This window comes from Melozone crissalis, unplaced genomic scaffold (assembly GCF_028551555.1).
Source record: "Melozone crissalis strain CALT ecotype California unplaced genomic scaffold, PUWL_Pcris_2 ptg000106l_1, whole genome shotgun sequence".
NCBI classification, from domain to species: domain Eukaryota; kingdom Metazoa; phylum Chordata; class Aves; order Passeriformes; family Passerellidae; genus Melozone; species Melozone crissalis.
The window spans coordinates 185,747-211,412 of NW_026535883.1; the positions used below are offsets into that span (position 1 = coordinate 185,747).

General features: G+C 47.9%; 1 protein-coding gene across 3 annotated transcripts in view; it reads left to right on the top strand.

Annotated features, from left to right (window-relative positions):
- EXTL3 (exostosin like glycosyltransferase 3) overlaps positions 1–25,666 on the top strand; it is a 150,477-nt gene that overhangs the window by 93,508 nt on the left and 31,303 nt on the right. For 2 of the 3 annotated variants that reach the window (XM_054291807.1, XM_054291806.1), the window contains exon 3: positions 4,221–4,323. The gene's annotated coding sequence lies outside the window, so the exon portion shown is untranslated. Of the gene's footprint in view, positions 1–4,220; positions 4,324–14,488; positions 14,742–25,666 lie in introns of those variants that run through there. The other variant, XM_054291808.1, reaches the window with a different exon arrangement.

The window sequence follows — 25,666 nt, forward strand, 5'->3', positions numbered from 1 at the left end:
CAGCATCCCATTGGGAGATGTGAGCCCAGAGGGAGGAGCCAAGCATTCCTACCCAGATATAATCTGGAGATCCTGGAACACCAACACAGATCCTCCACTGGATTCCCCAGAGGAACAGCAGCTGCCTCTCCTGGATCTTTGGAGGAAGACTACCTGTGACAGTGTTCACAGGAGTCTGAGGATGAGGGAAGAGATGAGGATCTGACTCCATGTTTCAGAAAGCTTGATTTATTATTTTATGATATATGTTATATTAAAACTATACTAAAAGAATAGAAGAAAGGATTTCATCAGAAGGCTGGCTAAGAATAGGAAAAAAAAGAATAATAATAAAGGCTGGACTGTGATTGGCCATTAATTAGAAACAACCACATGAGACCAATCCCAGATGCACCTGTTGCATTCCACAGCAGCAGATAATCAATGTTTACATTTTGTTCCTCTCAGCTTCTCAGGAGGAAAAATCCTAAGGAAAGGATTTTTCATAAAAGATGTCTGTGACAACCGCCCCATTTTCTACAGGATCCCTGCTCCACCAGATCCACACCTGACACTCCAGGAGGGCTGCAACCACAATTCCAATTGTGCTACCAACACCCTGACCCACAGGGTGTCAGGTTGTGTTTGACTCTGTCAGTATTTTAATTTACTGCATTGTTTATTTATTTTATCCTTTTATTTTCTTCCCTATTAAAGAACTGTTATTTCCTGCTCCCATATTTTTGGCTGAGAGCCCCTAAATTTAAAATTTATGGCAATTCGGAGGGGTGTAAAAGTGGGATTTTTGGAGGGTTTACATTCTCCCTTTCAGGGGAGCTCCTGCCTTCCTTAGCAGACTCCTGTCTTTGCAAACAGAGACAGTGACATTTCCCTGTTTTCCTGGGATAGTTTCCCTGATGGGATCTGGGATGGAGTGCCAGGCAAGCAGCCAGCAGACATCTCAGCAGCATCTCTGTGTTCCTCCCCTCCAGCCCTGCAGTGCCCAGGGCAGTGGCTGAGGCCACCTCTGGGTGTGAGTGAACAGAGCAGCCCCTCACGTCCCAAACCTGAGCTGTGCTCCCATCTGGGAGCAAAACCTGCATTTAAAAAATCCCACTTTTACACCACTCCATGGCATTCAGTAACAAATAAATCCCACAGCCTGGGGAGGGTTTTTACTCCAGGAGATGTTGAAGTGACAGGGAACTTCCCTGCCTGCCTTTTGTGGGGACAACACAAACCAGCGGAGCTGAAAGACATCCAAAATATCACTTTTCAAAGCAGCAGCAGATCTTTCTGTCAAAGGAGACATTTCACAAGGATGGGCATGGCTGGGTTCCTGGCAAAACAATCAATGGGGATGTAAACCAGCATTTCCCACCAGCCTGGGGTGGTCAGGCTGCTCCCTGAGTTCAAGGAATTAATTTGCTTTTTGATCATCCATAGGGAAGAGTCCAGCAGAACCCTGGGGTGCTGCTGGGATGGGAATTTTCAAAACATTTCTCCTCTGGCCAGCACTCCTGGAGGCTTTCCTGGGTTGGGTCTGTGCCAGCCTTGTTGTGCTCCAGTTTGTCACCTGCCTTGCTGTGTCCCAGCAGATGTGACAGCGCACTGCTGGCTCATCCTGATGGTAGAGAGAGTCATGATGTGTTTCTGTGTGTTCCAGTGGTTTGGCAGAGCTGCAGAAATCAGCATTTCCCCCTGTTTTATTGTTTTATGGATCCCCCTCCCCTTCTGCCAAGTGGGAATAACGTTGCAGAAAGTGCCTGTCCCCGTGAGGGAACAATTTGGTGACATTCAGGAGTTGCTGAGTCTTGAACAGCTTCTGCTGGTCCAGCCAGTTCTTTGAAAATTGAGGTTTTTGGGTACTTTTTTTTTGTTCAACCAGCAGCTTGAGATGGGCCAGAAACTGTTGTGACAGTGCCTCTAAAATCCTTAAGCTGCTTGAATCACTCCAAGGAGCCAGGCAATAAAAGAGCTGGAATAAAATGTATCCCTCAATGTCCTTCACTTCTGCTGACAACTGCAGTTTAAATTACTGGTGCAACCCTTCAGCATAGCTGGCTTGTGAAAACTAATAAAATATAAAATGAAGTTAGAACAGAGACTTGCCACCATTTCTGTGGTGGAGAGTAGAGAAATCACTTTTTTTGGGGGTGAGCCTCTATTAGGGTGCTGTTATTGCTTTAATGACAGTGACCAGAATGAAATATTAATATATGTTGGAATTTTTACATCATGTCAATTATATAGTGTTTATTAGACAAGGGCCTTCACTTTAATCATAAAGTGGCATTTATTCTATGAAGAATTTTATGTTTTCCAGAGCTTACCTTAAAATTTGGCTTTTTTAAAAAACTCTTAAGCTCTCTTCTAGTGGAAGGTGTCCCTACCCGTGGCAGAGGGTTGAATGAGATGAAATTTGAGGTTCCTTTTAACCCAGACAATTCTGTGACTCTCAGGAGAGTGATTTGTTTGGGATTTGGCCATCCCATTGCCACGTGCTCTGATTCCTTGGCTCCTTTGCCCAAAGTCACCAGAATTTCAAAATAATGGGTGGCTTTGACTTAAAAAAAGAGCAGATTTTAATTTTGTAAACTGGCAGCTTGCTATGAAGCATCTCCAGGGTCCCTTCTAACCCAGACAATTCTGTGACTCTCGGGAGAGTGGTTTGTCTGGGATTTGAGCATCCCATTGCCACGTGCTCTGATTCCTTGGCTCCTTTGCCCAAAGTGACCAGAGTTTCAAAATTATTGCTGGCTTTGAGTTAAAAAAAAGGCAGATTTTTATTTTGTCAGCATTCCAAGCCTGCCATGAAACTCTCCAGAGCTAGGAGAGGCAGCGAGGGCCGTGCAGATGCTGCAGCGTGGGTGAGGTTTGGAGTGGATGTTTCACAGGTCACGTTGAGATGGAACCTCAGCTGTGGCTGTTGAGAAACATCTTCACTGTCCTGGAGATCTCTGGGAGGAACTTTGCAATCAGGGGAGGAAGGAGGGCTCTGTGGAAGGGTCCTGGCTGCTCTTGTTTCTGCAAACATTTTGTAGCTGATGGAGCCGTGCCAGGACCTGCAGCCTGCCAGGAGGGACCAGCTCCCACCACCAAGTGTTTCCTTCTTTGTGTCCCGAAGATGTGGGCACTCAGCAAGTGATTTGCCAGCTGAAGTGAAAGGGATGGAAGTGAAAGGGATGGAAGGGGATGGAAGCAGCCTTTATAAAGCAGCAGCAGCTTCCAAGGACCAGCCCTGAGTCCCTGCTGGGAGCTGGGGCTGGGGAGAGGCTGCGAGGATGGAACACATTAGTGAGAGTCAGGGTGGGGACGGGCAGGCTGGGATGCTCTGCTGTCCCAGAGGCTGTGTGGGAGGATGAGGGCAGGATGTGGATGATCCTTTTTGTTTTAAAACAAAGGGAAATGCCACTGACTTCGCCCGAGAAGGATAATCCTGGAGCCTTGGGCTTTTCTTAACAAAAGGTATTTTATTTTTCTTTTAAATTTTTTTGTGTCTGTTTGTCTGCTGAGATCAGAGGGGTTGTTTGCAGCAGGGGTGTGGCTGAGAGAGGATTTGAGCTAGGGGAGAAAGTGGATGGAGGGAATTGCTGGGCTTGAGGCTGGACTTGGTGGGTGGAACTCGTGGTTGGAACATAACAGGTTGGGCTGGGTGGCTTGCAGTGATCCTCTTGGACCTTGGCACTTGTGGAGCAATGGAGATAATGACTTTATTTAATGTTTTTGTGGGAAATGATCCCATGAATGTCACCTGAGAGCTGTCAATTATCAGGTGTTGTACAGGAGGAATTTTGGGTGAAATGAGGAAGATGAGAATGCCTGGAAGGGGCTCAGAGCTGATGGAACAGGGAGCTGCTGATGACCCACATCTGATCCCTTTTAGATTTGCAGTTTCCCTTCTCCAGGTGGTCTCATTTGTGCCTGGTTCCCCCTTCAGCCTCCCTTACTCCCCGGCAGCCCAAATTGTCAAACTTGTGGGAGCTTCCAGGTTTAAGACCACGTCATAAATCACAGAATCCCAGAATGGTTTGGGAGGGAAAGAACCTTAAAGCTCATCTCATTCCACACCCTGCCATGGGCAGGGCCACCTTCCACTCCCCCAGGGTGCTCAATCCCTGTTTGGAGAGACCCAGAAGGAATGTTTGTGTCAGAATGCCTCTCCTGCACGATGCCTTGAGGCCATGCAGAATTTATTCCATGACTCCAAGTGGTTTTCTCTGTGTTTTTCTGTTAAACAGGAGGGAAACCCTTGAGATCAGTGCTGGGAGGAAGAAGAGAAGTGGAGAAGGAGTCGATGTGGGATGTGGGACAGGCCTGAGCCAAGGAGCTGAGGGACAGCAGGTAAAGCTCAAAGGAGCTCTGCAGTCTCAGGCTGCCCCATGCCTGGGGTTAAGCTGCTTCTTCCCTTGCTGGATTTTAACATAATTCACCAAAACATCTCACACCCTTCTAACAACACTTTCCTCCTCCCCATAGTTCAGTTGGAATAATGTTGAGATGAGAAAAGCTTGTAAAAATAGGGCAGGACCAGCACAGTGTCACCCCCAGAGCTTTAATCAAGCTCCTTACATATTTTTTGGCCATCAGCTCTTTCATTTAATCATCCATTAATTGCTGAAAGTTTTAGCCAAATTCATTTGGCAGAAGTTGCAGGAGAAGAAGCAGCATTCAACAATATTCTGGTTTCAGCACTTTTCAATTCTGATTTTAAAAGCAATGTTGAATGTCACTAATGGTCTGAGCTCAGTGTCTGTGTGCCTCAGGATCCAAACCCCTGCACACAGCTCAGGGGGAAGTTGGGCTCTGAACATTTTTCTTCTTTAGCATCATTCTCTGGGCAGATTCTTGTCCCCAAACTCTTTGTAATCCAGGTGTGAGGATGAGTCCTTGGGTGCTGATCACAGCTCTGGGGTGGGGGTGTGTGGTTCTCTGGGAGCCTTCCAATCTCACTGCAGAGGCTGGAGTTGCTGCCAGCAGCGCATTTCTCCTTCCCCAGTTTCCTTCTCACTCCTGTAAGGCAGCCAGGGGATGAGATGAGATTCTGTGCCCTGTGCTGGGCTCCTTCAGGCAAACCCAGGCTCTGGAGTATTGTCAGAATTGCTGATGAGTTTGGGCTCCAGAAGAGGTGTCAGGAGTGAAGCAAAGGAGTCAGGGAGTGGCATTTGCTGGCACAGGGACACAAGGACAGCACGGGGCAGTGACATCCTGCACAAAGCTGCTCTGTCAGCCCAGTCCAGCACGTGGATTGTGACTGGGAGCCACCAGAGTTCCTCCAGTCAGAATCTGGCTGCTAAATCTGATTCCTGCTCTCAGGAGAGCTTGGATGAGGCTGTGGCTCAGCACAGAGCACACGAGGTGCTCTCAGGGTCCCTTGTGGCCATGAGCTCCGCTCCTCTGTGAGGAGATCACAGCTGCAGCTCCAGTGACACATGGCCAGTCCCAGCCTGTGGACTTGCCCAGTTTCCTTCTCACTCCTGTAAGGCAGCCAGGGGATGAGATGAGATTCTGTGCCCTGTGCTGGGCTCCTTCAGGCAAACCCAGGCTCTGGAGTATTTCAGAATTGCTGATGAGTTTGGGCTCCAGAAGAGGTGTCAGGAGTGAAGCAAAGGAGTCAGGGAGTGGCATTTGCTGGCACAGGGACACAAGGACAGCACGGGGCAGTGACATCCTGCACAAAGCAGCCCAAGTTCTGGAGTGGAAGCAGCACGTGGATTTTGACTGGGTTACTCCAGTCAGAATCTGGCTGCTGAATCTGATTCTGCTCTCAGGAGAGCTTGGATGAGCTGTGATGGGCTGTGGCTCAGCACAGAGCACACGAGGTGCTCTCAGGGTCCTGTCTGGCCATGATCTCTGCTCCTCTGTGGGGAGATCACAGCTGCAGCTCCAGTGACAGGCAGACAGACACATGGCCAGTCCCAGCCCCTGTTGTGACTCTCTGTCAGAGGGTTTCTCCAGGAGCTCTGTGTCCTTGGGAGCCGTGCTTGGAGCATCTGCTCTGGACATTCTTGGGGCTGAGCTGCTTCCAGCAGGCTTAGCAACTGTGCCTGTGATTTCCTGCAGGAAATCCAACCATGCAGGGTGGTGTTCAGCTTGTGGGACTGTGACTATCAAACCATCATGGCATTCCTAAGTTGCCTTTTTTCATTACTTTTTAAAAAACCTGGTAGCTGTCTCCCCACCCCCAACCCCATATCTGTGCATCTATGGAGTTTTTTTTTCCTGCCTTGTTCAAGTGAAAGAGTAAATCCTTTTTGATTTATTCCAGAGCAGCCCTCGAGCTCAGCTCCTGTGAGAGCCTGCTGACTTGGAGTTCAAAAGATCTCACAGCTTTGAGGCCAGGCTGTGGTCTCCCATCTTGCCTCAGAGTTAAACTGAAAGAGAAAATTCCTTTTCTTCTTGAAAAGAAAAATCACCATGCTGTGTAAGGGAATCAGACTTAGCTGGAGCAGCAGAGAATGCCAACATGCAGAATTCCAGGTTAAAAATCTGGTTGTTTAGCAAGGCTTTATTTTCAAGCACTGAGCACGTTGTTTAGGAAGTGTTTTATGGAGATAAATACTCCTTTAAAAGCAGAGCTGCTGCCTGGCTGGGAGCCAGTCTGTGATCCTACATTAAAGCATTTTTTGGGTGTTTAAACCACTGCATTACCACGGTGGCTAGAAATGGAAGTTCTTATCCCTGGCTTCCTGCAGATCTGCAGGGTTAGGTGACATTTTAGGAAGAAATTCTTTACTCTAAGAGTGGTGGTGAGGTGAATAGAATTCCCAGAGCAGCTGTGGCTGCCCCTGGATTTCTGGAATTGTCCAAGGCCAGGTTGGGCAGGGTTTTGGAGCAGCCTGGGACAGTGGAAGGTGTCTCTGCCCATGGCAGGGGGGGAATGGGATGCTCTTTAAAGTCCTTTCCAGCCCAAATCATTCCATGATTCAATGAGGTGCAGACATATCTGGCATATATATATATGTGTGTTTATATGATTTATATACACATACAGAACAAAACAAACCTATAAGAACTATTTATATCCTATTCCACTTCCACAGGGCCCTGCTTAGTCCAGATTTATGCAGTTGTGGCTGCAGCTGTGAGCTTGGAAGTGCAGAGATAATGGATGGAAGACTTTTAATAACTGTAGGGACCCTCCTTTTAAAATCCAGCTGCTCTGAGCAAGGTGACCTTGGCTCTGACTTGGAAATCCAGCCCTGCAGGGGAAGGAGATGCTGATCCAGGAACAAAATCTTGGCCAGACAGAAGGGAAAGCACAGGTTGGGCTGGTGGAGTTTTCAGCACTCTTGAAGTTGTCAGGCAGTTAAAACTATGGGTGCTCTCCCAAATTTGAATTTACACCTGGTGGTGGTGTGTCTCAAATTTGAATTTACACCTGGCAGTGGTGTATCTCTGTTTTTCAAAAAGCTCCAGTCCTGGAGTGGAAAGAACCAGCTTTTTTGACAGCAGCACATAAGTGACAGCTCAGGTAACCCTCAGAGTTGTGAGGGAAATCTCACATGGTGTTTTCTCAGCAGAACTCCTCCAGAAATCCTTTCTTTCAAAGTTTTTGGGCCTGTGGAGAGAGTCCATGGAAACACCTTGGTGTTTTACCCCCCTTTTCAGGAAAAAATGTTTAAAGTTAAAAAAATTATTGTTGAAAGAAAGCTGAAACTGCAGTGATTCTCTGGGATGTGTGGGTACAGTAAAGGCACAGAGCTCAGGTGACAGTAAAGGACAGCGAACAGAGTGGCTCTTCTGCTGTTCTGTCCCATAGAAACAGGAAACCCACATCCTGACCTTCTCCCATGTTCCGAGCCAGCAATAAAATAGGAATATTTTGGTTTTTTCCCCCCCAATCTAATTTGAAACATGATGACTGGACCGTTCTTAAGCAGCTTCCAACTTAACAATAAAGAAACTTCACGGAGTGCTTGGCAGGAGCCTCTGTACATAATTTAGATCATAATCAGATGCATTAACACATTTTATATGGATCTCATGGGGGCCAGGAAGACGAGGTGTGCTGGGTAATTTCTTCCCAGATTTCTTTACCTGATTGTTTATTACTCTTGGGGACTTCATTTGTGGTCCAAATGTCACCAGCAGTATCCTGCTGCTTCATGTGCCTGCATTCAAATTCCTTAGTTGCTGTGTTCTCCTCAGTCTTTCCATCCAAAGGGAGGATGGGGAACAAAAGCAAGGACCCAAAATCTGCAAACTGCTCTGCCTGGAGCTCCACGGGAGGGAAGGTGCTGGGAGTGCTCCTTGTTTCCCACTGAGTACAATCAGAATCTGCTGCTGGGGAGCTGCATGGGGGAAGCACTTCCTCTCCCTCCCTTTCCCTTTGAGATGTTCAACAGCAGCAGATTTAATTTTATAAATCTCCTGAAAGCTTTTCCACGCTCAGAAAAGAGAAACGGTCGCGCGTCTCTCGCTTTGCTTGATTGTTTTGCCATGAATCCACCTTGTGAAATGTCTCCTTTGACAGAAAGATCTGCTGCTGCTTTGAAAAGTGATATTTTGGATGTCTTTCAGCTCCGCTGGTTTGTGTTGTCCCCACAAAAGGCAGGCAGGGAAGTTCCCTGTCACTTCAACATCTCCTGGAGTAAAAACCCTCCCCAGGCTGTGGGATTTATTTGTTACTGAATGCCATGGGGTGGTGTAAAAGTGGGATTTTTTAAATGCAGGTTTTGCTCCCAGATGGGAGCACAGCTCAGGTTTGGGACGTGAGGGGCTGCTCTGTTCACTCACACCCAGAGGTGGCCTCAGGCAGCTGCTATTGATGCACAAGTTGGCACAGCCAGGAGTGAAACCTCCAAGGCAGGTCAGACCTGGCCTGGGTGTTTGGGCAGGTGAGAAAGCTCAAGAACATGAAAATGTCTGACTTACACCCTGGATTTGGGCCAGAGAACAGGCTCAAAACAGGACCACAGCAGCCCATACCAAAAACACAGAGCTCCTTCTTCCCCTCTTATCAGTGCCTGATAATGATACTGAAAACCACCCCAGGCCAGAGGAGAAGCATGGATTTGTTTGCCTCTTTTTTATCTTTTCTCTTCAATAATTGTTTATCAACATCGGGTGATGATGCAACAGCATCCCAGATTAGCTGAGCTCATAAAGTGGCTTTTACCACCGAGCACAATGGTGATGATGGAGAAGTGAATATCCTTAAAAATCAGAGTTGGTGGGGCTGCTGAATTTCCATTTTGTGTTCTGAGTGAATCCCTGTGTCTCACCCTGTGCCTCCAGTGCCTTGTGCTGCTGAAATGTCCACAGGGAGAGGGTGAAGAGCTGAGAGTTGGGGGCCTCTCCCACAAACTCCTGCCTTTTCCCTGGGTTTTCCAGCTAAGTGCTGAGGAATGGTGTTACTTGCAGGATATTCTCCCTCAAGATATAAAAGTTAGGGTTGTTTTGCTCTCCTGAACAAACCCTTTAACCTCCTTCTCATGATTCTAAATTCAGAGCAGCCTGATGCAGGCTCTGAAGGGTTTGTGTGAGCAGGGCAGGCAGGAGTGCACGAGAGGGAAAAAATATCCCCAGTCCCTTTGTGTTTATAGCCGTGTCACAAGCATTTCCTTGCTCCCAGTTGGGATTGATGAATTCTCCTCAGGTCAGTGGCCCACACAGTTTGGACAAGCTTGATGGCTTCTGGGTCCAGCCAGCAGAACTGCTGCTGAGCAGGAGCAATGAGGAATTCAGGTTGTCTTTAACATGGGAATTCACTCTGCTACTTTAAACTGGCAGAGGGCAGAATTAGGTTGGATTTTTAGGAAGAAATTCCTTACTCAGAGAGTGATGAGGCCCTGGCACAGGGTGCCCAGAGAAGCTGTGGCTGCTCCTGGATCCCTGTCCATGGCCAGGCTGGATGGGGCTTGGATCAGCCTGGGTTAGTAGAAGGTGTCCCTGCCCATGGCAGGATGATAAAAATCATCACTGGATGATTTTTAAGGTCCCTTCCGACCCAAAACTTTCTGTAATTCTGTGATTCTGTATGGGAGATGCTCTTTAAATATCACAAGGAAGGGAATAGACATAAATAAGGCACAATGGGAAAGATGAAACAACTGTTCTGGTGGCTGGGAATGGGGATAAAGTGCATTTTTGTGTATCAGGCAGGAGGATGCTGCCTGTTGTCAACGTGTGTGGTTGCCCTCCTCTGGTTGGAATCAGAACAACTTCCCAAGACTGGGGACTTTTTTGGGCGCAGAACTGTTGTGTTTCTTCAGAGTGACTTTGGAAAGAGTCAGGATCATTGCAGATGCTGGGAATTGGTCAGTGCAAGGTCACCCTTCATCTGCAAAGCCACCCTGGGCAAGGGGCGACTTCTGAGCTGCTGGATGGGCACAAATTGTGCAGAGCCACGGGAGGCACCAAAGCCAGAGCGTGTCACCAGACATGGACAGACTCTGCATGGGTGGGTGCAGGGCTTGGAGAGGCTGCAGAACACGGCTTGCTGCAAGATGTGGCTCTGAGGAATGTGTCACCAGGGCCTGGTGACCCCACAGCCCTGTCACACCTCAGAGCAGGCACTGACCCCTGCCTGCCGCTCTGCTCGGCGCAGCTGGCTCGAGTTCTGCATCAGGCTGAGAATTATGTGACAGATTTCATTAGCAAATCATTTGCTGACCTTCAGTTTTATGAAAATAGTCTGAAAGTGAGTTTATCAGCAGTTGGCTGTTCCAGCAGAGAGCAGAGGCTTAGAGGATTTAAGGGAGCTGCATCCAGCACTGGTGATTTCCACTCGGGTGTGTTAGACCGTGTCCTTGAAGGCTGCTGATACTAAGCCAGGTAATCCTGGTCAGCAAAAAAACTGACTTGTGCTTTTTGGGATTTTTTTTAATATCTGGATCAGGACCAGCAAAGTCAGGGAGAGAGCTGTGTGCCTTGCTAGAGTGTCTTAAGGGTGAAGCCTTTGCTCTGCATTTGGAGCCATTCCAAAATGTGAATCGTAGGAAGTATAGATTTTGTCTTCTATGGATTTTGGCAAGGCAGTTGTTGGAGCAGCTGAAAGGGAAATGAACCCGAGAGGAGCTTTTGACTTTGGTGAAACTCAATAGTTACTTTCCAGTAACAGGGAGGCATTAAAAAAAAGGCCAAACCTGATGACATCTGCAATTCAGGCAGCATCTAATCTTTGCTTTTTTTCCCTTCCGCTACAGCAACGAGACAGGATGCAGGGTGGGATGTGCACACCTTTCCCTGCATGTTGGATACACAGAAGGATCTGGGGAAATGATTGTGCAGTGCTTGAGTAGAGAGCTGGTCCTTAAAGGCCATCCCTTAAATGTCTTTTAATGTCAGCCCAACCCATTTAATCTCACAGTGTTGCTCTCATGAATGTTTTATCACCTCCTACAAGTATTAAGTCCTACAATACCACTAAAACACGTTGAATTTTAGTGTGAAAGTGGTGAAAGTGTCTTAACTGAAGAGATGTATTCCTGTGTCCAGAGGTAAATGGTGGAGAGAGGGAAGCACAGTGTGCAGGGAGGCTCCTCTGCCACCAGCTCATACATCCAATGAAAAACTTACTAAGAGTTATTTTTATTACCCATTACAGCTTTATCTAGTTCAGATATCTCCAGGAAAGGCTTCCACCTTCTCTCTGGCATTTCTGTGAATTGTAGAACAAACAAGTTTGGAAGGGATCTTTGGAAGTCTCTAATTCAATGTCCTGCTTATGGCAGAGGGAGATGGGATTGCTCAAGGCTTTGTCCTGTTCAGGTTTGACTGTGCTGGGCTGGAGCTCCCCAGGCTCCTGTTCCAGTCATTGGTGTTCCTACTGAATGTCCACACAAGAGGATACTCAGCAACCTGAATATCCACACAGGAGAATATTCAGTAACCTGAATATCCACACAGGAGGATATTTAGAAACCTTGCTGCTGTCAGGGTAACCAGCATCTGCCCAGGATGGTTTCAGAAGACAAATCCATGAGGTTCATTTTGCCCACAGCACGTCTTCTTGCCCTTCATGGGAATGGATTCCAGGAGGATCTGCTCCCTCCATCCCTGCCCACAGCCTTCAGCTGGCAGCAAGGCGTTGCTGTCCTCTTTATTCCAGGTACAAACCCTCTGCAGGGTGAGTTTGTGCTGTCAGAGTTAATTCCCAGAAAATGACTGCAGGTAACCTTGGCTTCCTCTTGACTGGGCTGCTCATGAGCTTTCATTGCCTCCTCTAATAAAACCTTCACAATTGCTTAGGGACACTTAAAAGTTGTTAATGTTTAAATAAAGGGATTAATTTCAGGCCTCCTGCTGCTGAACTTGTACGTTGGAATTTTGAGGAAGTGCCATTTCCCCACGAGGTGGGAACAAAGCCTTTGATCAGCTAAATGGACTGGAGCTCGTGGTGTGGAGCCACTGAACTCCTCAGCATCCATCTGCACTTGCCAGGCAATGGAGACAATTAAAATGGCTCCAGAAAGAGTAAATACACAAGGATTTTAGGGCATGGGTATAGGCAGGTGCCTCAGGAACTCCTGCCCTTTAAACCTGTTCCTGCTTTTGATTTTATTGATGATTGAATTGGTATTTGAACATTTCCATGCCTTTGTTTCCCCACCTAGAAATGACTCGTGCCTTCCTTTTGGGTTATTGAGCTTGGCTGACACATATAAAAATTGTCAAGGTAGGGTGCCAAGAGCACACAAACTATTTTATTTTTAGTGTCTTTTGAAATCTTGGACTTTTTGTTCTCCCTTTTATCTGTCTCTTTCTTTTTAATCACACCAAATGGAAATAAATTCAATCACAGCTGGTGCTGGAGAAGAATCATTAAGCCCATCCAGCTGGCTGTCTCGGGGCCAGAGTGGGATTGTTCCCTGTGCTGCATTTCCAAAGTATTTCATCTCCTTTAGCCCTGTGTTTGTGGAGCGATGAGCTCCCTTCACTTCTGTCTGCTCCTGTCATTGATCCGAGCGGGAAGGGCTATTTTTGGGTGGCTGTAAGCAAATGGACATCAGGCACCATGGAAAGGGGACTGGGTTATTTTTGGAAACCCGTCAGCAGCCGTTCTGGCAGGTCCTGCTGTGGGATTTGTCTTCCTCAGCTGGGCTGTCTCAGGTTGTGGTATCGGTTCCCAAGGTTGTGAACCCCATTCCTTGGATGTGATCTGCACTCTGAATGTGGAGTTAGCAGCTGCTGGAGATGGTGTTGATGGCATCAGTTCCTGGGATTTAATTCCCCCCAGGCCAGGTTGGATGGGGCCCTGAGCAACCTGATCTAGTGAGTGGCATCCCCGCTGGAATGATGAGCCTTAGGGGCTTTTCCAGCCCAAACCACTCTGGGATTCTGGGATTCCAAACCAGCCTGGATGGGAGGGATGCAGGGTGGTGGAGCTGCAGATTTTGGGGCAGAAGTTGAGGTTGGCTTAGGGGAAACGTGGGAAATGCACCTGGAGTGGAGCCAAGCCATGGAGATGATCTCATAGTCAGAGCCCTCGATGGACGTGCAGACTTGTCATCTGCCACAGGACAGGTTTTGGGGTGCTCTTGGGAGGTTGGGATTGTTCTGCTTCAGTGGATTGTGTGATGTTCATCAGAACATCATCAGAAGGGTGATGCTTCCTTGGTTTTGCTGTGTCCTTTTCATAAAGAATTTTGTCATGTTTAGGACGTGGTTTAGTGTGGGTTGGCAGCACCAGGTTGTGAGTTGAACTCGGTGATCTCAGAGGGCTTTTCCAACCTTGATGGTTCTGTGATTCCACGATTCCATCAGCATTTTGGGACAGCTGTGGCACAGTTTATGTGTGGAGCTGATGCTGCTTGGAGCCTTTGGGCTCTCCAGCCCCTCAGCTGTGAATGTGCAGGTTGGAATCTGGGGGCAGTGGCCAAATCAACACCATCACTGTGGGCAGCTCGGAGAGCCCGGGCTGAAAACCTCCTGTGGGGGATTTAGTGCACATTATCTTCTCTCTCTGCCTCAGCAAAGCCCCAAATCTAATTTCAAAGGTCAGAACATGCTCTCACCTGGGTGTTCCCAGCCTTTTATAGAGTGCTTGAAGGCCATTTCCTAAAATTAGCTGCTGCAGGGGGAAGCTGATACTGGCTCTGCATCAGACCCTTTCCAAAGCTCTGGATAATCATTTACCTGATTACTCCTATTGAAACTCATGGGTAAAAGGTAGAAAATGGAAGAAAACCAGAACCTGGTGCTGCTTCCTAACAGAGAAATAAAACCGTGTGGGTTTTGGGGCAGAATTCCTCTTCTTGGTTGTTTTTGAGGTGTTTTTTTTTTTTTTCTGAAGATTTCCCAGGCTTAGAATCAGACTTATTTTTGTTTTCCTCAAACTTTCTGGTGATCCAGACATGCTGGGGAGCTCTGGAAAGGGGAACATGTGACTCTGAAGGAGGCTGAAATGGTAAAGCACACTCAGATCTGCTAAGCAACAGCATTGACACGTTTAAATAAATCTGCTGTTGACTAATATAGAGTGACATATTGAGAGCAATTAAAAAAAAAAAAAAGGGAAACTAGGCACAAATTTGGGAAATGAGTGGAATGGGAACAGAACAAAGATGTTAGAGAGGACGCTGGATAAAAGAGAGGGAGGGCTGCTCCACAAAAGGAGCGTTCTAGAGAAGCAGGGTGTCCATCAGGAAGGGGGAGACAATAGCAGAAGTGCAGATTGGTGCTGGAATTATCCCTTGGCAGTAGGATCCTTGTATTTCTGCTTCCCTGCCAGCTCTGCTGGCTGCCAGGATTGAGAAGATTTGTGCTGCCTGGTGCAGAGAGGAGCATGTGGTGGGATGTCAGGCGGCTTGGAGAAGGTAAGGTGGCACTCCTCGTTCCCGTGGTGGCTTTGGGACTGCTGTTCCTTTGGATCTGCTGTGATTTGGGTGTGAGTCCTGTCATTCCCATCCCTGTGGATGTGTGTGATGCTGGAGAAGGGAGCAGGGACTAAATTAGGAGGTGTTGGGTTTGGAGCTGGTGAAAGGAAATCCCTTAAAATCACAGAATGGTGAAGGAACCTCAAAGCTCATCCCATTCCACTCCCTTGCCATGGGCAGGGACACTTCCCACTATCCCAGGCTGCTCCAAACCCCATCCAACCTGGCCTGGGACACTTCCAGGGATCCAGGGGCAGCCACAGCTTCTCTGGGCAACTTGCAGAACTCATCTGTGGAAGCTGCTGCTGCAGGGAGCTGTGAAACTGAGTGCTTGGTGTGTTTCCCCTTTCCCCTTTTCCCTTTTCCCTTTTCCCTTTCCCTTTTCCCTTTCCCTTTCCCTTTTCCCTTTTCCCTTTTCCCTTTTCCCTTTTCCCTTTCCCTTTTTTTTTACAGTTCAGACTCTACTATTGAGAATGTCTGTGATTGATTGCTTCAAAAATGAAAAGGTATTTTGGTGGACAGCTGTTATTCTTCAAGGGCTCCTACAACTCCTATTTGTTAATGGTTTGGGGGAAATTGTCCTGAATAAATGGTTCCATGCCTGATTTATGGTTATTTTACACCAAAGAGGCTGGAAATGAGGAGTGAGGGGCTGAAGTGAACGGATCATTGGCTTGATCTAATACTGTTTTATTCCAATATAACACAGCCACCCTGGTGCTTCCTTAATATTTATTTTTTTTGGATTCTCTACAGAGGCCAAATTGAGCTGTGAATTTCGTGCCCATCTCAATGGCTTTGTTCCTGGCTGGTGCCTTCGTGTCCCTCCTTGTGGCACGTTCACAGTGGAGCTGTGTTTGCCAGCAGCTTTCCCAGCTCTGGGAATGGCTCCCCTTTCCCTGGCTGCCCATCAGGTGTTGCCTGGGGTGGCAATAGAGAACTCACACACTGCCCAGCCTGGGATGGTGTGAGGCTGAAAGGGAGAGAGCTCTGCTGTCCCTCAGGGACGTTTTGTGCTATCAGAACCATTCGTGGCTCCAGCACTGACATGAGAGTGAGGTGGCACAGCTTGAGATGCTGGGGCTGGCTCTCCTGTCCAAAATAACTGCTGGGAATGGCCAGGAGAGGCGTCTGTGGATTGCTCATCCATTAGCATCTCTCACCATCTATTTTCCTGAAGTGAGCTGGAGCCAGTTCCGTGAGTTGGAACCAGTCTGATCTTTGGGATGATGGCTGGGAGGCAGCAGGTTGTGTTGGAAGCAGTTCCTGCATCTGCATGAGCCTTGTGCTGGCACTGTGGCCCGTTTTTCGAGCTGCTCTGAGGACATTTGGCCCCTCTTCCCTCCCAAAATAGCTGCTGTGTGTCGGAGATTCCTGCCTGGAGGATTTGGGAGCCAAAAGGAGCTCCAGCCTTCCCAAATGTGCCCCCTCTGCTGACATTTGGGTTCCCTCCTCCCTGTGCCGTGGGCAGGCAGGAGGGAGTGCATGGTGAGGGTTATTTGGGTGCTCTCTGGAGTGCAGGGTTATCCACAATATCCATGGTTCCTCTGGGAATTTCCCCTCCTGGCCATGGAATCACATTTGCGATGTGAACTATTCAAAGCCCTGTCCTGAAAATGCTGCTGCCAGTGCAGGGGAGCTGTTAAACCACAAACTCTGCAAAAACTTGGCTGCTTTGAGGTGCTCAGTGACAGCAGCAGCCTCAGCACTCGTGGCTGAAGCATTTGGGCTCGCTGTGATTGCAGCAGACAGATTGTCTCAAAGCCACAAGGTATTAATTGGCTTTCATGTTCGATACCAGTTAATAAAAATTTCCTTGAAAAGACACATTGCTGAGCTTGAGATGCTCTTTAGTGTTGTCAGAGGGTTCTACTAAAACAGGGCTTTGGCATCTGCTCTTACCTGTTAGTCTTCCAATAACTGTTGAATCCATCAGCTGTTTGCACTCAGATTTGAGGGATGGAGCTCACCAAAGCAGTAACTCTGTAGAAATGTTCTGGAAATAAGGAACTGAGACTCTTTATGGGGTACTGGAGAGCCCCATGGAAAACTGAAGGCATCCAACATTAAGAATTCAGCTTCATTTGTGCTGCTGTTCCCAGAACTCACGGGGGCACGTTGACACCACAGATATTTTTCTCAAAATCCCACGCTGAGCATTGCAGGGCCATTACAAGCACTTGACTAAATAATCATTCCAGCTCTTTCTCCAACTAAGAGGACACCATTAAACTCAGGAGAGCAGCTGGGAAAGTGCATTTGGACCAGGCTTTAAGCTTGACAAGTTTTGGGTTTCAAAGGCATTTTAAAATGCTCCCCCGGCTCGCACAAGGAGCCATGCTTTGGTGCCTTGGCCTGGAAGGCAGCGTGGCAGCTAAAAAATCTATTAATAAGTTTCAATTTACTCAGGATAAATCCTTCCCTGAGGATTGCTCTTGTTCTCTGGAATTACAGGGTTTGTCATGATAACAATTTTCTCCCTAATTTGTCCCTTTTGCACTTCCTTGGTGCGAGCAGGGAAAGCAGCCACAAAACTCCAGCAGGAGAGAGGTCGAGGGTTCTCTTGGACCAGGAGATGTGTGGAGGGTGCAGAAGGGACAGTGGGGCAGCAGAGCTGTGGGAGAGGGAGGACAGGAGAGACCCAAATGGGTGGAAGTGGGATTTGGACAGCAGGGAAAGGCTGGTGAGAGAGGGGGGCAAAGAAAACCATCTCAGCAGCTGCATTTTGTGCGGCCACTCCTGTATCCTGCAGCTGTTCATTAGAAATTCTGTTTATGCCACAGGGAGTTTTGGAGTCTCTGAAGCTGACACAGTTTTAATAGACAAAGACATTTTGAGTGCAGCACATCTGCTCTGGGATGCTGAGGAAGAGGCTCCATGCAGTAGTGCCATTGGTCGAAGCATTTCATCGTGCTTTTTATTTTTTTTTTTTTTAAGACCTCTCTTTTATCCTAAAAAGTGAATTTTGAGGTCAAAAGAAGTGCTGTGTTTGCTCATTAAGTTTTCAGCCCTTAAACTGAGAGTCCTGCTGTATTCTTGTTAATATCCCAGCCCTGGGAGCAGGCAGAACCACCTCTGACTTGGGAGGATCCTAAAGCACTTCCCAGAAGTGACCATCACAGAGGTGTGCAGCACAGGCCTGGGTGCTGTTCCAGAGCAGAAACCTCCTTTGGTCAATGCTGCATTATTAAATATTTGATGAGTAGGTCTTAAATTGATCCATTTCTTTCCCTGCAGGCTCAATCTAACCCTCAGCTTAACTTTTATAACCCGCGGCTTTCCAAAACCCATCTCATCTCGCTCGGTGATTGAATCCACCTTGTGCAGGTGAAAAGTTAATTCCTTCCTTCACCTCCAGCTCTGGTCAGGTTCCTTGGATCCCTCCTTGCCTGACCTCTCTCTTAGCCTTCCAATAAACAGAACAGTGTCACTTTGCCCTTCCTAACTGCTGTTATTGCTACATCTGCCCTGCAGCATCTTCTGGATATTTTCTACCTTCCTGTTTTGGTCGGAGCAGTTTCCGTGCTGGATGCACATCTGAGTGGGGCTTCCATCTCCCCTCCTGCCTTGTCCGAGTGTGTTGGGCTTCTCCAGCCATGGAAAGCTTGAGAAGAGGCTTTTTTGTTGTGTTTCTTGCTGGTCTCTTGGAAGGGCAGCACTGGGCAGCAGTGACCAGGCAGAGCGTGTGTGGAATGATCCCTGATCCGGCATCCCAAATCCAAGCGGTGGTGGAGCTTTGTAGGAATTTAATTACCATGGGTGGTGCTGCTCTTATCTCCTATCATCCACTCTGCTGCTGGTTAATGACTTCTGGGTGCCTTCTTGGGGTGTTTTGAAGTTTCTGGCCACGTCCACATCTGCAGGTCCTGTGGGATGGAGTGTTCTGCAGGGACCTTGGTTAGGTTTTATAGAATCCCAGAATGGTTTGAGTGGGAAGGACCTTAAAGCCCATCTTGTTCCACTCCCTGCCATGGACAGGGGACACCTTCCACTGTCCCACATTGCTCCAATCCCTGGTTCAGCCTTGCTCAGGAGGGAGAAATGGAGATTTACAGAGATACTCCAAGGGCTGGAGCCCATCTGCTCTGGAGCCAGGCTGGGAGAGCTGGGGGTGCTCCCCTGGAGAGGAGAAGGCTCCAGGGAGAGCTCAGAGCCCCTTCCAGGGCCTAAAGGGGCTCCAGGAGAGCTGGAGAGGGACTGGGGACAAGGGATGGAGGGACAGGACACAGGGAATGGCTTCCCAGTGCCAGGGGGCAGGGATGGATGGGAATTTGGGAAGGAATTATTCCCTGTGAGGGTGGTGAGGCCCTGGCACAGGGTGCCCAGAGAAGCTGTGGCTGCCCCTGGATCCCTGGCAGTGTCCAAGGCCAGGTTGGATGAGCTTGGATCAACCTGGGACAGTGGAAGGTGTCCCTGCCATGGTAGGGGTTGGCGTGGGATGATCTTTCAGGTTCCTTCCCTCCCAAACCATTCTGGGATGAATTCCCATCTTGCTTTGCAATAAACTGTGTGGGTAAAACCCCACCTGCAGTATAAATATGGGTGATCCAACACATGAAGTGATTTAATTTTCTTGGTGTGATTGATCAGGCTGTCTGGAACAGAACAGCTCCCATTTAGGTGGTGATGAAGCATCTCCAAAAAGTGCAGAAGACCCTGATCTTGACATTGACCCCGTGCAGCTGAGAGAGGAGGGAGGAGCTGGAGCTGGGCAGGGGTAACATGGGAGCAGGTGGAGGAGCTGTTTGAGGGAGGGAAGGTGCATTTGGAGCTGGGTAATTTGGCCCTGTGGCACTGATGAATGTCACTGAACCTTGCTCAGATGCAGCAGCCAGGGCTCCCAGGTTTCTCTTGGCTTTACCTGCTGTGAGCTTCCCGCTGTCCCTGGGTTGTGAGGCCTCAGTGCTGAGCTGCCTCCTTGCCCCCTGAGGTGCACAAGAAACCATCTGTGGGATTTCATGTTTGTTAGAGACCTCTCAATGGAGGTGCTGAGTCTCCAGAACTTTATTCCCTGTGTGCAGGAAAGGGGCAAACTTTCATAACCCCACACAGATGGATTATTTCCCATAGAGACCCACCCTGCTGAGTGAGGTGCCGTTAAACTCTCTGTGTGTTTCTGTGCTTTTCAAGCAGTATTTCCTTTTCCTTACAACTTCCCCAGGACAATGAAACTTTTAAATTTGTGCTTAATGATGACCTGGAGCTTCTGTCAGCAAGCAGGAGCCTGAACCTGCCACGTGGTTGTTTCCTGCTGTGGGAGCAGCCACGAGGGCGTTTTAGGGGAGGTGAGAGAGTTTTGTGGTTTTGCCTTGGGGAAAATAACGTGCCTGAGCAATCTAGGGCTGGAAACCACAAAGAATGCCAAGGATTTGAGCTGTCTCATGGAGTCAGTGTTTGGGAAACCAGCCCTCCTTGAGCTGACCTCCTCACGCTGCTTTCATGTGACGGGGAGCGCGCGGCTCTTGGCTGTGGTTTAACCTCAAGAGAGTTCTTGTTCATTAATTACTGCAAGGTAAAAGCAAAGAGAGGCTTTGCTTCCTCCCACACCTAATTTATCCCTTTGAGAAGCGAGTAAAAGCTTGTGCCACTGCATCCTGGAGCATCCTTGGTTTGCTTCCCACGTCCCAAAATATCTTCAGCACTTTGCAAGCGGGAATGTGGTGAGCACTGCAACATCAGCACGGTGGTTTTAGGGATTTTCCAGCTTTCTTGGAAAACTCTGCCCTCTGCTCCCTTGCTCTGAGCTTTGGAGAGGAGAGGGGTGAACTTTGCATCCAGGATTTTCTGCCACTCCATCCCACAGGACACAGAAGGATTTGCCCCTATGCTGGATGTTCCTTTGAGCGGAGGAGTGCTTGTGTACAGCCTGGAAGAATAAATAAAACACTGTGACTGCTTTATTACCAGAAAACAACACTAAATAATAAATTTAAGAGCTAAAAGCTCTATATGTAAAGTAGATTTCACAATGCATTATGCAAAAAGCAGAAAGGCAGCGGAGAAGGAATCCACTGAAGAAGGCAGGCTGGGAAGATGGATGATCTTGCAGACAGGACGAGGAGATGTGGAGTGAATCCCAAGCTAGCTCAGCTTCTCAAGTGACCTTGGCCAAGTTGTTTCTCCACACCTCCATTACCTGCTCTCTAAAACCAGGATGTGGTTTTCCTGTCTCCAGGATTTCATCAGAATAAAGGAGTGTTTGTGAAGCACTCAGCTGAGCTGGGCTGAGGAACAGGGACAGCCTTTGCAGAGGGCAGAGCTCAGGCACCTGTGAGCACCTGAGGGAGAGATTTCTGTGTTTTCTCAGCATTGGGGGAGAGATTTCTGTGTTTTCTCAACACCGAGCATCTCCTGGAGCACAACCTTGTCCCAATGCCCAGATGAGAGCACAGAGCTGAGAGCCAGACTCAGTTCTTCACTCCTCTGCCTTGAAGAGTTTGAGGTCGCCTTTGTTTTGTGGAGACAGAGGTGGAGGCCTGGGGGTGCCTGATTCCCCTGGGGGCTGGAGAGAGGTGGTATCAGAGCTGGGGGAAGGCTCAGGATGTCTTAACTCCAGGTTTCTCCTCACATTTCTGAATTGCTTCCCCTTGGGAGCCTGGACACAAAGCCATATAATAATTCAGGTGGGAAGGGACCTTGGGATGTCTCTGAGGCATTGTCCAGCGAGTTTTGGATATCTGTTGGTCTCAAATCCTCCTTCAAATCCTATTTAAAGCTCTTTCCCTGAGTCCTCCTAACTTCTGCAGGATGATCCTTTTCTCCCTTTGAAGCAGCTGAACCCTGTCTGTTGCCACCAGACCTGGTGTGGTGTAAACCAATCCATGATCCAAAGCCCCAGAATTCCTGCTCAGAGCCAGGTGCTGACCTCTTGGCTTTTCCTGCTTTTTCCTTCATCATTTCCTGCAGCTGGGAGGGCAGAGAACATCACTTGTGTGATATGGTGGCAGGAGGGAATGTTCTTCTTCCTCAAGAACTTGGGGTGGGAAACTCAGAGTTCCTCAAATGCCGCTTCTAAATCCACTTCAGCACTTGTGGTTTCCCACTTTTCCAGGATGAGCACATGGAGGGGCTCTTGGAGCATTTTTCCAGGATCCCTTTACCCCACACGTGTCCGTGTGGATGAGGAGCAGGGCTGGGAGCAGGTTTGGCTTTGCATGGAACTGCAAACGTGCAGAATGTTCCTTGCCTTGGATAAAACTCCCTGAAGGCAGGGGTGCAGTTTATCCCTGGAATTTCCAGATTACAGAACCTTTTACCTGTGCATATAACAGCATTGATCTCAGCCTGGGGGGATTGCTCTGTACCTGTGAGCTCTGGAGATGCTACAAATCCCTCAGGATGATCCCTAAGACTCCTGCATGCAATTTCAGAGTGAATTTTTCCATCTGCTCCTTTGATGGATCCGCTCCCAACCAACTGTACCTTAAAGCACACACCTGATGGATTTATTCTCCTTGTTCAACTGCTCCTGTTCCCAAAGTGATTGGAAGATTTGAGATGTAATCCTTCCCTTTGAGAGCATTAGGAAATGATAAAAAGTTATCATTGCTGAAGGGTTGTTTGGGGTTGGTTTTCTTCCACTGCAGCCTGTTCTGAAGGGGAGAATATGCTGTATTTTTATTTTCTCTCTTTGATTTCGTTCCTAATGCTGATGAAAGAGAGATTTGGCAGTAGAAGGTGTCTCTCCAAGCCCAGATAAAGCATGGGAGCCACTTCCACACTCGCTGAGGTCCTGTTCTGTTTGCCAGGAGGGAGCTGGCGTGGCAGAGGTGGGTTGGTTTGTTCTCCATGGAGAGCAGCAGAAATTTGTGGATGACAACACTGCAGACCCCTCATTTCTTAAGGAAAGGGAGTCAGGATGAGTATGGATGCACACAGAGAGTTTGGGAACTCTGATTTGGCAGGTGCAGGAGGATCCCTGTGGATTTTCCTCCCCACAGTGCAGTCCTGTTCTGCCTCATGGCTGTGCATTGCTCTGCTGAGCTCTGAAGGACCATAAGTTTAAATTTTCCAGGCTCTGTTCACAAATATGCTGAGAAAAGAGCAGCATTTCCCTAATTTTATAGCAAGATGGATAACAGAGGTGTAAGCAGGGAGGAGTAGGGGTGCTCAAGTCTTTGAACACTTGCAGAGTAATGGCTCCACAAACACTCACAGATCAGACCAGCTGGGTTATTTCTAGAAATGCAAAACGAGGGAGAACCTCAGGTAATTCCCATAACTCCACTGGCACAGGGAGTGCCTGCTGTGGAGCTGAGGAAAGCTGGGAATGCAGCCCAGGCTTTGACAATGTGCTCTGAGCAGTTGAATTTCATGGGAGAAGGAGCTGCGGTGTGCAAACCTGAGAACTCAGTCAGGTTGGCATTTGGGAAGAGGCTCTGGTAATTATTGATCTTCTGATCCCCTAAGAGCTCTTCCTGCCTCTTTCTGTGTGTGTAATCAGCTCCATCAGGCAGCAACACTGTGCTATAACATCAACAAGAGTTTTCAGCGTGGAAATTGGTGAGTTTAAAGAGCTAAATAGTACTTGGGAGTGAGAGGGATGAGTTGGCTGGAAGGCCCAGCAGCTATCCCGCTTCTCCTCCTCCCAAATTTCTTTTTGGGAACGATGGGAAATCAGCAGCCTTTTCCCCCAAGGCTGATAAACACAGCCCTGAAGTTTCTCTTGATAAAACCACAGATTGGGTTTTTACTTTGTCTTTTTTTTTTTATAAGTCCTAATGGCAGCGTGTGACAACCTCAGGCTCGATTGAGTTGATGAGGAATAAAGTCTTAATAGTGAAGAAGAGTCCAGGAGTGTGTCTAAAGTGCTCATTTTATCGCCAGCACATATTTCATACTGACAGTCCATACTTTTAGCTAATCCCAAGCCACGTGTGATGCATTTTAAATCCCTCCTCAGCCTGCTCTGGTCTTTCCCTTGTGGTGTTTTCCAGGAGAGCAATGGAGTCACATTGGCAACTTTAGATTCCTGAGCACAGGGATATTTTTAATTCACAACCCATATTTTGAGGTGAGGAGGATGAATTTTGTTCTGTGTCAAGGAAGAGAAGGAGCAGAGGATCCACTCTGTCAGAACATCTGCTGAGGATCAGGTGTGGGGTGATGGATTTGGCTTTTCCAGGACCCCAGCTGCCATTTTAGGGAGTCCAGTTTGCCTTTTCATTACCAATTATGACTCATAAATAGCCAAAGTAACCACAAAGCAATAAGATTTTGACGCAATCTTACCTTTGGGGCTCCAATGCCACATTTATGATCCCTCATTTCTGTGTTGCCTCAACACCCTGCAGTGTTTGACCCCACTTACCCCGTGGCACCCCAAACAAAAAAAAAACCCAGCAAAGCTTGTTCTCCCTTGAAGTTAAGCTGATTTTTAGATTCTGGTGGTGTTCAAGTGAGTGTGTGCTTTGGCATTTCTCTCAGGAAAAGCATTATTAGGGCAGCTCATCTCCTGGCCAGCTGTTTGCAGAAAACTGGTGGCAACTGGGGGATCTTTACAGCCCCCGTGAGACCTGAAATAGCAGGGACTGGCACACACACCCAGCATGAGCTGCAATTCCTGCAGAGGGCCTGAAAAGGGGGGGAAAGAAAGAAAAATAAAATAAAACCTTTTTTTAAATTAATTTTTTTTTTTTAGCCTTTGGTTGTATGTTGGTGCCTGCTAAAATCCTGCTACTGGGCAGAGCAGTCCCAGAGGCTGGAGCCTCCCATCTGCCCACAGCCGTGTGGTGCCAAGATCCAAGAAGGCTGATTTAGCCTTTTGCTGACTTTTTAGCCCCTTTATCCTCCTGGCTTTCTGAGATTTGCGCCACTGCTGTTTGCCAATGTCATGAATTTAAAATCTGCCTTAGTTTTGAGTGTTCATTCTGCTGTGCAACTGGGCTGTGGGTCACGTTGGTGGGAGGGGATGGAAATCCCATTTAATCATGGGGTGTTAAGTAAGTGACAACAAATGGCTGTGTAACAATAGCCCTGGGGATTGTGCTTTATTACCCCACATATTTCCCCTCTTCATGATGATTTTTCATGGTTAAAATCAAATTTCCCCTTTATTTTCTCTGATGTGCGCTTGAATTCATCACTGAAAATTCCTCCTGACTTCTCTCTGCTGCTTTAAGGTGAACTTTTTTTTTGCTTTGGCCCATTTCCAGATCTCTCTTTCAGCTGAGATTTGCTTCCTCACCTTCTTTCTGGGAATTCTTGATGAGTAGATGAGAAGGGCATTAAATAGATTTAGTGAAAAATGACCGTCACCAGCGTGGATGACTTTCTTCTAATTAAAAATTGAAACGGAAATGAATGAGCTTCTCTTGAGGCCATGCAGGAGCTGATGCTAAGCCCAGCTCTATATTCATCAACGCTGTGGGAAGTCCAGTGTATGAAAGAATATCCCAGAAACTTCAGTACCTTGGGGGATGCCAATAAACGGGGAGATTTTCTAGTGACAGCATATTGATGTGGCCTAGATTTAAATCTCTTGGCCCAGAGCTGAGTCAGAGCTGAATTTCATGGAATCACAGAATGGATTGGGTGGGAAGGGACCTTGAAACTCATCCAGTTCTACCTGCCATGGGCAGGGACACCTTCCACTATCCCAGGTTGCTCCAAGCCCTGTCCAGCCTGACCTGGGACATTTCCAGGGATCTGTGGGCAGTCACAGCTTCTCTGGGCAACCTGTGCCACCCTCACAAAGACCAATTTCTCCCAAGAGAGAGGTTCCCAACAGATCCTAACTTCAGCATCTTTGCTTTGATGTACGGTGTAAACTTTTCTAGTGTTGACCAGAAATTCCCTCATACTCAGCCAGCCAGTTAAATCGTAACCAACACGAGTACGTTCCCTTTAAACTTCCTCATGCAATG